A 12,252-nucleotide genomic window follows, 5' to 3' on the forward strand; every position below is an offset into this window, starting at 1 on the left:
GATATGCTTCAAATGTTTAGCAAAATCTTTTGCTTCAAAACTACTTATCTCTCCTTTATCCAACTACCTCAATTCATAAGTATTTCTAGGACTAGTCTTGTATACAACCTACAATGGTGATTTACTAGTACTCCTATTGATAGAATTATTATATGCAAATTCTTGATGTGGTAGAATCATATCCCATCCTCTTGGCTTATTTCCAATGAAACATCTTAGCAAATTTCCCAAACTTTGGTTCACTACTTACGTCTATCCATCAATCTATGGATGACATGATGAACTAAACTTTAAATCTTGCTTCAATTTCTTCCACAATGTATTCTAGAAATACCCAAGAAACTTTGTATCTCAATTTGAAACTATACTCTCTGGCAGGTCATGTGGTCTCAACACTTCTTTGAAAATCAACTCTGCCACATGTAAAACATTACTAGTCTTCTTGCAAGGAATGAAATGTGCCATCTTTGAAAACCTGTCAACCACCACAAAAAAAATCATTCCCTCATTGAGTCCTTGGTAATCTAAGAACAAAATTCATGCTAACATCCTCCCACGGCTTCTTTGATATAGACAATGGCTACAACCCTATATTTTGATTATTTCCTTTCACTATCTAACATACTTTATAAATTTGCACACACATCTTCACATCTTGGTCCAATTGTGACCAATAATAGTTCTTAGAAACCAAAGCAATGATTTTATTTGTACCAAAGTGTCCAACCAATCTTTCACTATGCTTCTCCTTGATGAGATTCTCCCTCATTGTACTTCTTAGAATTCACAATTGGATTCCTTTGAACAATATACTATCCTAGATCATCAAATCCAACAAATTTCTCCTATCAAGTGTAACAATTTTTGTACAAGCCTTCCACACTTTACCAAAATCAGGATCACCTAGATACAAATTCTTGAGTTCCTTCAACCCAACCAGCTAAATCTACATATTTGAAAGAAAAAGTTGTCTTCTACTAAGAGAATTTTCAATTCTATTAGACTTCCCACTCTTGTGTTTCAAAAAACATGTATCGGGTGAGCCCACAATAATGGGTTCAACTTTTTGACCAATTTTGACATTGAAGTCAATATTTTTAAAATAAACCTCACATTCAGGTGACTATATCTCTAAAAGTATTAAGAATTTTAAGATGTCATAAACTAGTGATTTCTAGTACATTGTTCCTATTTTGTAACCATATTAAATTTTTCTTTTTTTAAATATTCAAGTAAAAAAATTCTTCTCCCTGAAAAGTTGGTACATATAAAAAATCAATACTTTTAAAGAGTGATAGTAATTTTGACATGCATAATTTTTTCTCTTCAAATGATAATGAGGTAATTCTTTTGATGTTAGATTTCTAACATCTATATCTAGAGGATACATTTGGCTTGTTCAATTTGGTTGATATTGTATAGTTTATGAAGTTTTAAAGTGACATTGATCATAATTTAGACATACGTTCATTTTGACAAGAATAACTTGAACTCAATATATTATAAATAAATTTTTCCTTTTTCAATAGAAAACTAAATTAGAAACCTATTTTATAGAGATTTTACAAAAATAAATTGACCTAATTTACAATTTTTCCCAAAGTTTTGAAGTTAGTCAATGTTCAATCATTAATCAACCTATAATGAGTTAAACTCATATTTCAAAGTTTTAATGAATATAATACCTATTAAAATTATAGTTGTTGGAAACCTTTCTCTAAGAAAAATAATTTGACATTTTAGATTTACAATATGAGGTCATTTGATCCTAGTATCGAGGGTCAAAAGGGCATTTTTTCTTTTCTTCTGAGAAAGAACATTTAAAAAAAAAAAACATGTTTGTGTGAACACTCTTCTTGCATGAACATATACTCTATGTTCGTGTTGAAAAACATTTGTATGAACATGTATGTCAAAAAAGATATCAATTTCAAGGAAAAAACAATGATTTTAGATATTTGTGCAAACTCTAATGTTTGTGTGAATGCATAAATTATGTTTGGATTAACATATATTGAAATAAGGTTCATGTGAACATAATTTATAGGTTCACGTGAACCCTAATTTTTTAATTTTTTTTATCATTGCCAATTTTTCTCATGCCACAAAAGTGGCACCCACTATTGTGGGCTCACCCTATAACTCTGTAAAGCTCAACCCACTTCAAATTTTGTTGGTTTAATTTTCATTGACTATTCAGATATTGCTAAGCTTGATGATCAATATACAAAACAAAATCCTTACAAAGAACATAGTGTCTCCTCTTCTTCAATGCTTGAACAATAGCATAAAATTCTTGATCATAAACAATATATTTTCTTTTGGCATCATTCAATTTCTCACTGAAATAAGCAACAGGTCTTCTTTCTTGGCTAAAAAAAACATCCTATTGTAGTACCACTAGCATCACAATCTACTTGGAACACCTTGTTAAAATATGGAAGTGCTAAGAAAAGATACTCTATAAGTTTCTTTTTCAAAAAATTAAAACTCTTATCTTCTCCTACAATTCACTTAAATTCTTTCCTATGCCCTCTCATTGCTTCAGTCAGGGGTCCACAAATACTACTGAAACCTCTTATTTTCTGTAAAAACTAGCCAATCCATGAAAATATCTTACCTCTATAGCACTCTTTGGAGTAGGCCATTCAAAGATACCCTTCAATTTCTCTGGATCCATTTTCAAACCTTTTGCTAAGACTACAAATCCTAGGTATACAAACTCCTCCTTTACAAAATCGCACTTCTTTAGGTTTATCAACAACTTTTCTTCGCTTAGCTTATCAAAAACCTTTCAAAAATGAATCGAATGCTCCTCCAATTTATTACTAAAGATAAAAATATCATCTAGGTAAACAATACCAAACTTACCAAGAAACTTCTTCACAACCTCATTCGTGAACCCCATGAAAGTGCTCAGTGCATTGGTTAGCCCAAAAGGCATGACTAACCACTCAAATAATCCTTCACTTTTTTTGAAGGAAATCTTCTAGTCATCACCTTCTCTAATTTGAATTTGATGTTATCCACCTTTTAGATCTATTTTTTTGAAATACATAGCTCCACTGAAATAGTCCATAATATCATTCATCCTTAACAATGAAAATTTGTACTTGATTCTAATCTTGATAATAGTGCGAGAATCGATGCACATCCTCCATTATCCATTTTTTTTTTTTGCTAATACCACTAGTACAACACATGGACTTAGACTCTCTCAAGTCAACCCCCTCTACAATAGCTCATGAACTTATCTGTTCAGCTCTTCACTTGTTTCGAAAACTAGCTCCTAGAATGAAATCCATTTGATGATTGATCTTCCTCACTGGGAGTAATCCATCAAGTATATTATCTAACACAATATCAAAAAATTCTCCCAACATATCTACAACTTGTATACATACTACATCTACTTATTCTTTACCACTTTTTCGGGTTATTAGAAAAATGCATATGCTCATGCTTCATAACTTTGGGAAACTTCTTTCCATCAACAAAACATAATATAGAAAGACTGCATACCTTTTCTTCTTTCTCCTTCAATGACTTCAACTTATGTTTCACTCCATCCTTGGTTAGAGTGTAGGTATTTTATCACCCATTATATACAACATTCCTGTCAAACTACCATGACCTACCTAGCAAAAATATGAAATATTTCCATAGGTACAATATCACACAGTACCTCATCCTAGTAGCTTCTGATATTGAACTTCATTGATCATTGCTCATTGACCATGACATTCTGGTCATCTTGCCCCTAGGAAATATGGATTAGACATGGGTGTTTCTGTGTCTCCATCTTTAACTTTGTGACCATATTTTCTGACACTACATTTTTAGTACTTCAAACATCAATGATCACATAACAACACTGATCTTCACATTTGCACCTAGTGTGAAGAAAAATCCTCTACTGACCAAGTTCATTCTCACCACTTAGTAGGACTCTTCTATTGACCAGGAATTCTCTTTCAAAATATTCAGAATGTGATGATTTGGCATCTTTGTCAACATGTGCAACTCTAGTCTAGCCTTCAATTCTTCAATCTATCCTTCCTTGGTGCTAGGAATATTCAAATGCTCTATGCCCTTTGTAAGAATTTTCCTTAGTATAGTAACCTAAGTAACTTAAATAAAGTGTAAATAGTAAATATCTATTTACACCAACACCATTCTTCTCCATAGTGAAAACATTTTCCATAATAAACCTCCTCTTCCAGATCATTTCCCTCTTCCACTTCCTCTCTAATCTTTATTATTTTGATCATGGAAACAATTGGAACTGTATCCCCTCTAGTCTTGACTGTTACTTCTAGCCTCATCCTTATTCTTATAATCATCAATTTTGCCTCCATAAGATCATCCACTAGATCTTCCACCACAACCTCTACCAGTACTCTTGTTATCAAACTTTTTTCTTAACTTCTCAACTCTAAGGAAAAACTATTATGCCTCCTTAATATTGGTCAGTTAAACAAGATTCATCTCCTCTTGAATGCTTGGTCTTAACCCATTATGATAATGAGCCACTTTCTCCTTATTGGCTTCTACATGGCCAATTCTACTGAGAACTTAGTAGAACTCTTCAGTATACTCTTGAAAAAAAATTTCCACTTGTTTCAACCATTTTATTTTATTCAATATAACAAGCTCATAATCCATGGGGATGAATTGTCACTTTAGTTTACCTATCATCTGATCCCATCTGGTGATTTTTTCCTTTCCCCTTCTATTTCGCTCAAACTAAATCTCCTACCACAAGATCTTTGAATGTCCCTTTAGTTTTGCCTTCACAAACTTGACCCTATCAAGATTCTCAATTTCTTCATACTTAAAGTGCTCCAACAATTCCTTGATCCAATCAATGAATTCTCAAGTTTAATATTTCCCAAAAATGTGGGAACCTCAAACTTAGGTCTTTTTCCAATCTTGGAGGTGGCCTTAAAAAGCCTCTCTTCCTCTATGTTTCGTAGTGCCTATACTTTGGGGTTTTCTTCTTCTTCGTTGTCATCCTTGCTTTCATCTCTTATGGCTAGGTCTATTCCTATATGCATTTTTTCTTTAAATACTCACATCTATCTTTGGAGGGTTCTAAAACCCTCATGTGTAAAACCTACAGCTCTTCCACTACACTCTCTTCATCGAGATATTTTCATGCTTTCACTAAAACCCTAGTGTAAATTAACTCACAATTGGTGATCTGTCTACTCATTTAACCCAAACCATAGTCTTGGTGTGAACTACCTCAAAATCAGCAATCTATCTATATACCAAGAACTCTAGCTTTGATACCACTTCATGAAGGGTGCTCCCCTCAATACCATAAACACATAATATAAACAAAGAAACATAAACAATTGCAAGAACAAAACATGAGCTTCTTATTATTGCTGCAAATGAAAAATTATAGAATTCAAATTTATAATTTGCTAACCCACATGGGTGCCATCATTATAGTAAACTACAAGATGAAGCTATGAACTATCACCTAGAGCTATCCTAGATAATGTTTGAGCATTTCTTAAATAGCCAATTTTATGTTGCATGGGAAGGTTCTATACATTCCAACTTAATACCTAGGGCCAACATACCCTAACAATACATATAAAGTTGGCCAAATACACCATTGACATTTAGCTCAGCCAACCCTTGGAAGACCATAACTCTTGAATTGTAGCTTTGATTGGCTATAATAACCACTTTTGGAAATCTCAGCTCCTAATCTAGAAGCCCAGAATCACACAAGTGCCAATCCATTGAGTTTTTCCACCTCATCAAAGGCCTCTAAGGCCTTAAAAACTGAGTTCAAATATTTTTCTCCAAGTTTTTCCTCCAAAAATCTACAATAACATTTCTCATACTAAAGCTAGAGCAATGAGATTTTGCTGGTAGGGTTATAATTCTAAAATGAACCTTTATGTTGAAAATCATAACACTCTGAACTTGTATGACAAAATTACTAAATATAGTAAACTCCTAGAAATAGTAATGCCCCTATCTACTAGTCTTGATTAAAATAGAAAAGGCTCAAAATAAATATATTTTTGGGTGATGTAAGATTGCACTCACACCTGGGATACTTATACATCAATTATATCAAAAAATTACTTGATTATAAAATAATGAAACCAATATTACATTAATAGTTTCAACTCATTCAATTTCTTGTTGAATGTCATACATATTAACATTCTAAAGCATCAACATATATTCATCAAATCCTCTTCATCAGTCAAAGGATATGGAACTCTACTAGATTAGTATAATATCTAATCAACTAAGACATTTCATCAATAAAAACATTATCACTTATATGCCTCTTTCACAAATATTGATAAAAAACTATAAATTAGGGATAAGAGAGGGGTCTTATAGTCTTTCTAAGGTTCTATAAAATCAGGGTTAATTTCATACAAGAACTTAATCTCTCATCTTAGTCATAATCTATTGGAAACTAAAATTGGAACAATTGTTATGTTGTCATTGATGTTAAACCTTATTGGTAAGATAGTTTTATATATGATATGAGTGCCATATCTAGATGATTGATGAAGAGGATTTGAGAAGTTGGTCATCACAAAAACACCTAGAGGAAAGATTGAGTCAAGAGAAGAAATTTTAATGGGAACTTTATTAGTTAGAATCTAAAATGATAAAGTAAATTTTTAATCAAGCTACCAGATACTTGTATTGAATTTTTGAAGAAATGATCAAAGATTTATGAAATGCATAGGATTGACCATGCATTAAATTAGAAGATTAAGAAACTTGTGATATATGTCGAGTGATGCTAGTGTTGACTAAGTGCCAATACAAGATGAGTAGAAGTAGTGTCAATCAAGCATTAGTATTGATTGAGTATGAATATATGGGTTGAATAAGAATGATAGTTGTGATCAAGTAACCATGTGTTGATTGAGTGTAAGAACTTAGTGTTGGTCGAGGGAAAACATTTTGAATGTTAATGAGGAAATCATGATTTTTGGCTGACAAGGTTGATTTTTTGGAATATGTAGAATATGTTCAAGAAAAGGATGGATGACCTAAAAGATTTAAATCAAGGGAAACCATTTTTGCAAGTTTTTATGAAATGATTCAAGGAGGAGTTTCTAGAAGACAAAAGTACATATGAAATATTAGAAGGACTTGATAAATTTGACCTAACCCTAAGATCTACAATGATGTTTAAGGGGAAAATGATGAGAATTACCTATTTAAGGAGGTACCAGGACTAACATGATAAGGTCGGAGTAGTTTTTGATGCTATTGATTATAAAAATTAACCAAAAGGTTTAGAAGAGCTGAGAAGAGGTGAAAAGTGATTTCTTGGAGGGTTGCCAAGTAAATCCTACAATAACATGATAGTGAAGGCCAATGAGTTGTATTTTCTAGAAAAAATCCTATTGTTACTTTCTATCCATTATATCAATATTGAAACCCTTTAATCAAGGTTTACCTAATAATCATATATAAATACTTTAATCAAGGTGGCATTCTAATAGAAATTTCTTAAAGTCCTCTAACAAGGCCACTGCTAAAATGGTGATTAAATCCTTTAACAAGGTCACTTTTAAGAGCATTTTTTGTAACATTTAACATGGTTGGCTTCTAACATAGCTTTGTTTAGAAGAGTGAAACGTTGATGGCAGATTGATGGTATATTTTCCCAAATTGGAGTTCCATATTTAATCCAAGTGTCAAACTTGTGTGAATTTTATTTGTGATACTTTATTATAAATGTTTATATTCTATAAGTCTATTACACTTAGGACACTGGACTACTAGTTTAATGCTACTGGAAGTTTACTATAGAGGTTGAGCTAATGGATGTTGAGATCTAAAGTAGTCTAAGTGTTTATTTGTTTAATTGATACATAATTTATTCACCCTTCTCTTAGTTATTCTAAAAATTTTGAGAATTGTTATTAGAGCATTCGTACATGTAGAGAAATTTTTGAAGGTACTTGAAGCTAAAGGTTAAGATGTACAACAAGGAAGTAGCAAGATTAAGCAAAGAAAACTTCCCTAATTGAAAAATCTTAAAGAGTCTACATGTAGCAAACATTGGTGGTGGTGCAATATATTTTGTGGAAAATATATATGTTGAGATAATTTTTCTTCCTATTATAGCTTAGCAACTAAAAGAGAAACATGAACACAATCAAGAAATGTTGGACATTACATCAGCCCTAAGATATACCAAGTTTTATGACATAAAAGATTTAAAAATTGGAAAGGAATTATGAGATGCACTCCAACCAATCTATGGAGGAGACAAGAATGTTTTGAGGGCAAAATAAAAGAGCTTGAGAGGTATATTTGATGAAATGAGAATGATAGAAGGTGAGACTATAGTTAAGTATTGTGGAAGAACCAAGGAGGTTGTAAATGCTATAAGAGGAGCCATTGGAAAGATTGATAATGAAACTCTGATCAACAAGGTCTTGAGAACTCTACTTCCTATTTATACTATTAGAGTTTCTACAATAGAAGAACCAAAATGTAAACTACGTAATGACCTAACCCTAGATGGTGTGATTGGTAGACTTTTTACTTTTGAAATGTCAAATTTTGATAATTTGAATCCTACGACTATTTAGTCTTCATTTAAATCACAATTTGTTCTTAGTAAGAAAGGGAAAGGAAAAAGGTGAAAAGTGACAATGATACTTCTCATGATGAGCTTGACGAACTTGAAGCACTGATGGCTAGAAGACTTTCAAGAGGCAAAGGAAAATACAAAAGTAAACTTCCAATTACCTATTTTTCATGTAATAAAGTTGGTCCTATGGTTGCAAGATGTCCAAAAAAGAAGACAAAATTGAAAGAAGGGAAAACAATTATGATAGAAAAAAAAGATGATAAAAACAATCAAAGAAATGAGGACTACAAGGTCAAAGGTAAGAAATATAGGTACATTAATAGAGAACAAACAAATACTAAATTTGAAAGTAAAAAAGAAGAAGTTGTCTATGGTGTTATGAAAGAAGATTCTGATGAAGATAAGAAAACTACATTTATTTCTTATGTGAATAAAAGTGATAGATGGATAATTGATAGTGGCTATTCAAATCACATGACTAGTGATAAATGTAAATTTGAGATCATTGGACCATGAAAGGGTAGTTGTGTTAAGTTTGGTAACGAAACATACCATATCTTGTGAAGAACAAAGGATTAATACAATTGACTAATAAGATAATATCCAAAAAAATTTATTAATTTGAAGGACTTAATTATAACTTGTGGAGTGTTTCTATGTTGGAAAAAAAAGGATTCAAAGTGAATTCAATCACAAAAAGGCCAAGATATTATTCTTACATTAATAAATAACAAACCAGTACTGAATCTAAAAGTAAAAATGTAGAATTTTTTTATGTTTTTATGAATGAAGATTCTAATGAAGATAAGAAAACAACATTTATTTCTTATGTGAATAAAAGTGATAGATGCATAATTGATAGTGGCTATTCAAATCACACAACTGGTGATAAAACTAAATTTGAGATCATTAGACAATATAAGGGTAGTTGTGTTAAGTTTGGTAATGACATTTACCATACTTTGTGAAGAACAAAGGATAAATACAATTGACTGATAAGATCATATCCAATAATATTTATTAGGTTGAAGGACTTAATTATAACTTGTGGAGTGTTTCTATGTTGAAAAGAATAGGATACAAAGTTGTTAGGAATAAGGTGTCTCAACCTTGTATAATTCCTATTCTTATTATTATTTGTTTTGTAAAATGTATTTTTGTAAATAATATGTAAAAATGAGTGTACGTGTCTAGTTGGCATGTTCATCACTTACATGTGTCGGCATCTTGAAGTGTGTGAAGGAGATCATGGCTGAAATGGTTATGATGGATTCCTATGATGCGTAAGAGCTATTTAAGGAATGAGCTATGACAGGTGTAAGAGCATCTTATGAAATGAGGCCTATTTGGGTGCCCAAGAATGAGTGGTTGGTGTGTGTAAGAGAATATACTAAAAATAGGTTGGTATGACAGATTCCCTTACACTTCTCTTGTGACCGCTATTTTTGGCAGATTCTATGACAAGCTGTCATTGTCTATTCAAGGGATGGATGCCTTTTTCTTGGTATTGGATGTACATGTGGCATTGTGCATGTTTCTTTGTGGTTGTGCCATGAAAAATTCCCAACTCCATTATGGGCATTTTGTTGGGTCTTAAGATGTTCATAAAATGGGTATTGCATGTTGTAATGCAATAGTGTGATAGATGAAAGTTTGCAGGTATTGAGGTGTTGTTGGAGTCTTGTATTGTTGCTATTGAACTTGCATTGCAAGTGTACTGTAATCTTGTGTTGAAGATAATACATTGTGTAGGTTCTTGAGGGGTGGGGTTGTTTTACCGAAAGGTTTTTCCCTAGTGGCAAATCTTTGTGTTATGTTTTCTTTCTCTATCTAATTTCTATATGCATGGTTGGCTGCAATAATATTATTTACATGATATTGAATCTATAAGTGTAGAAGATTTTTAAAAGCATTTGCACCATACTTTCCTTATGAGATTAGTGTAGGAAGTTATTTCCGCACCTGAGTTTCCTTACAAGTGGTATCAGAGCTTGATCAACTTTTAATCCTAGTTGTTGGGTAGGGTTTTTTGAGCTAATCTCAAGTTGAGTGGGAGTCTTGTGTAGAGCATCCTAAATCTTATTGTAGATTGAGATGGCGAGTTCATCATATGGAAGAATGGAGGTGGAGATATTTAATGACACTAATTTCGAGTTGTGGAAACTCAAGATGGAAGACATGTTGGAAGATCATGACCTATGGGAAGCGACTACGAGCACTACAAGACCAACAACTATAACTCAAGTAGATTGGGATATCAAAGATCATAAAGCTAAGGGTCTCATAAGACTATGTTTAACTGATGCAGTCCTTTTGAATGTTCTAGATGAAAAAACCGCATATAGTTTGTGGGAGAGACTTGGGGCCGTGTATCAGGCCAAATCTTTGGTGAACAAGTTGTTCCTTAGGAAGAATTTGTATTCTCTGTGAATGGAGGAAGGTGGATCCTTAACGGATCATTTAAATGCATTTAATCTGCTGGCTGCATAGTTGACATCTGCTGATGTCAAGTTAGAGGAGGAGGATCGTTGCTACATACTTTTGTGTTCTTTGCCGGATTCATGGGACCATCTTGTGATGGCTCTTGGAAGCACATTAATCACCTTCAAAATGGATGATGCGATGTCTTTGCTGCTATCAGAGGAGATGCAGAGAAAGGCTTCCATTTCAGAAAAAGAAGCCCTTTCTGTCTCTGGGAGATCCACGGAAAGATGAAAGAAAAATGACAATAAGTCTAACAATAAGGGTAGATCCTAATCTCATGGGAAGTCAAAGACTTCCAATAAGTCCAAGGCAAAATGTTGGAACTTTGAAAAGACTGGGCACTTCCATAAAGACTGTAAAGAGCCTAAGAAGAAGAAGAAAGCCTCAGATTCTGGTTCTGAAAAATCTCAAGAAGATGACGATGCATTCATCATAGCTTTGGCAGCCCATGCATCTGATGATGTGTGGTTGGTTGAATCGGGTGCATCTTTTCACATGACCTCTCATTGAAACTGGTTCTCAAGATATGAAGAGTTCGATGGTGGAAAGGTGTACTTGGGTGATGATTCTCACCAAAAGATAGTTGGACGTGGAAGGGTCACTATCAAATTTTGTGATGGACGAGTAAAGGGAATCAATGGAGTTATGCACATTCCAGGTTTGGCACAAAACCTATTATCTATAAGTATGCTAAATGATGTAGTTGTGCAAGTTGTTTTTTTGAAAGAAGGATGTAAGATGATTAGAGGATCGATGGTGCTTGCTAAGGGTACTAGGAGAGGTACTTTGTTTTAGCTAGGTGCATGTATTCCTCTATGTAACAGTTCTTCATCCTCACCATCTAAAAAAGCAGTGAAGAATTCTTTGGTTATTGGTTCTGATGGCAATGCAAACACTCTGGAAGGAAAGCTTCATGCAGAAAAGACAATGTTGTGGCATATGAGACTTGGCCACATTGGTGAGAAGGGTCTCAAAACCCTGAGAAAGAAAAATCTCGTTGAGGAGTTAAATGATTGCAATCTTGAGTTTGACTTCTATGAACACTGTGTATATGGTAAACAAAATTGTGTTCAGTTTTACTCTAGTTCTCACAAATCTTCTGATGTTTTGGATCTTATTCATTCTGATGTATTTGGTCCTGTAAGAGTTCCTTCGATCTCCAA

Source organism: Cupressus sempervirens, chromosome 8 (genome assembly GCF_028749045.1).
Source record: "Cupressus sempervirens isolate cs-2001-9-10 chromosome 8, ASM2874904v1, whole genome shotgun sequence".
Classification (NCBI taxonomy): Eukaryota; Viridiplantae; Streptophyta; class Pinopsida; order Cupressales; family Cupressaceae; genus Cupressus; species Cupressus sempervirens.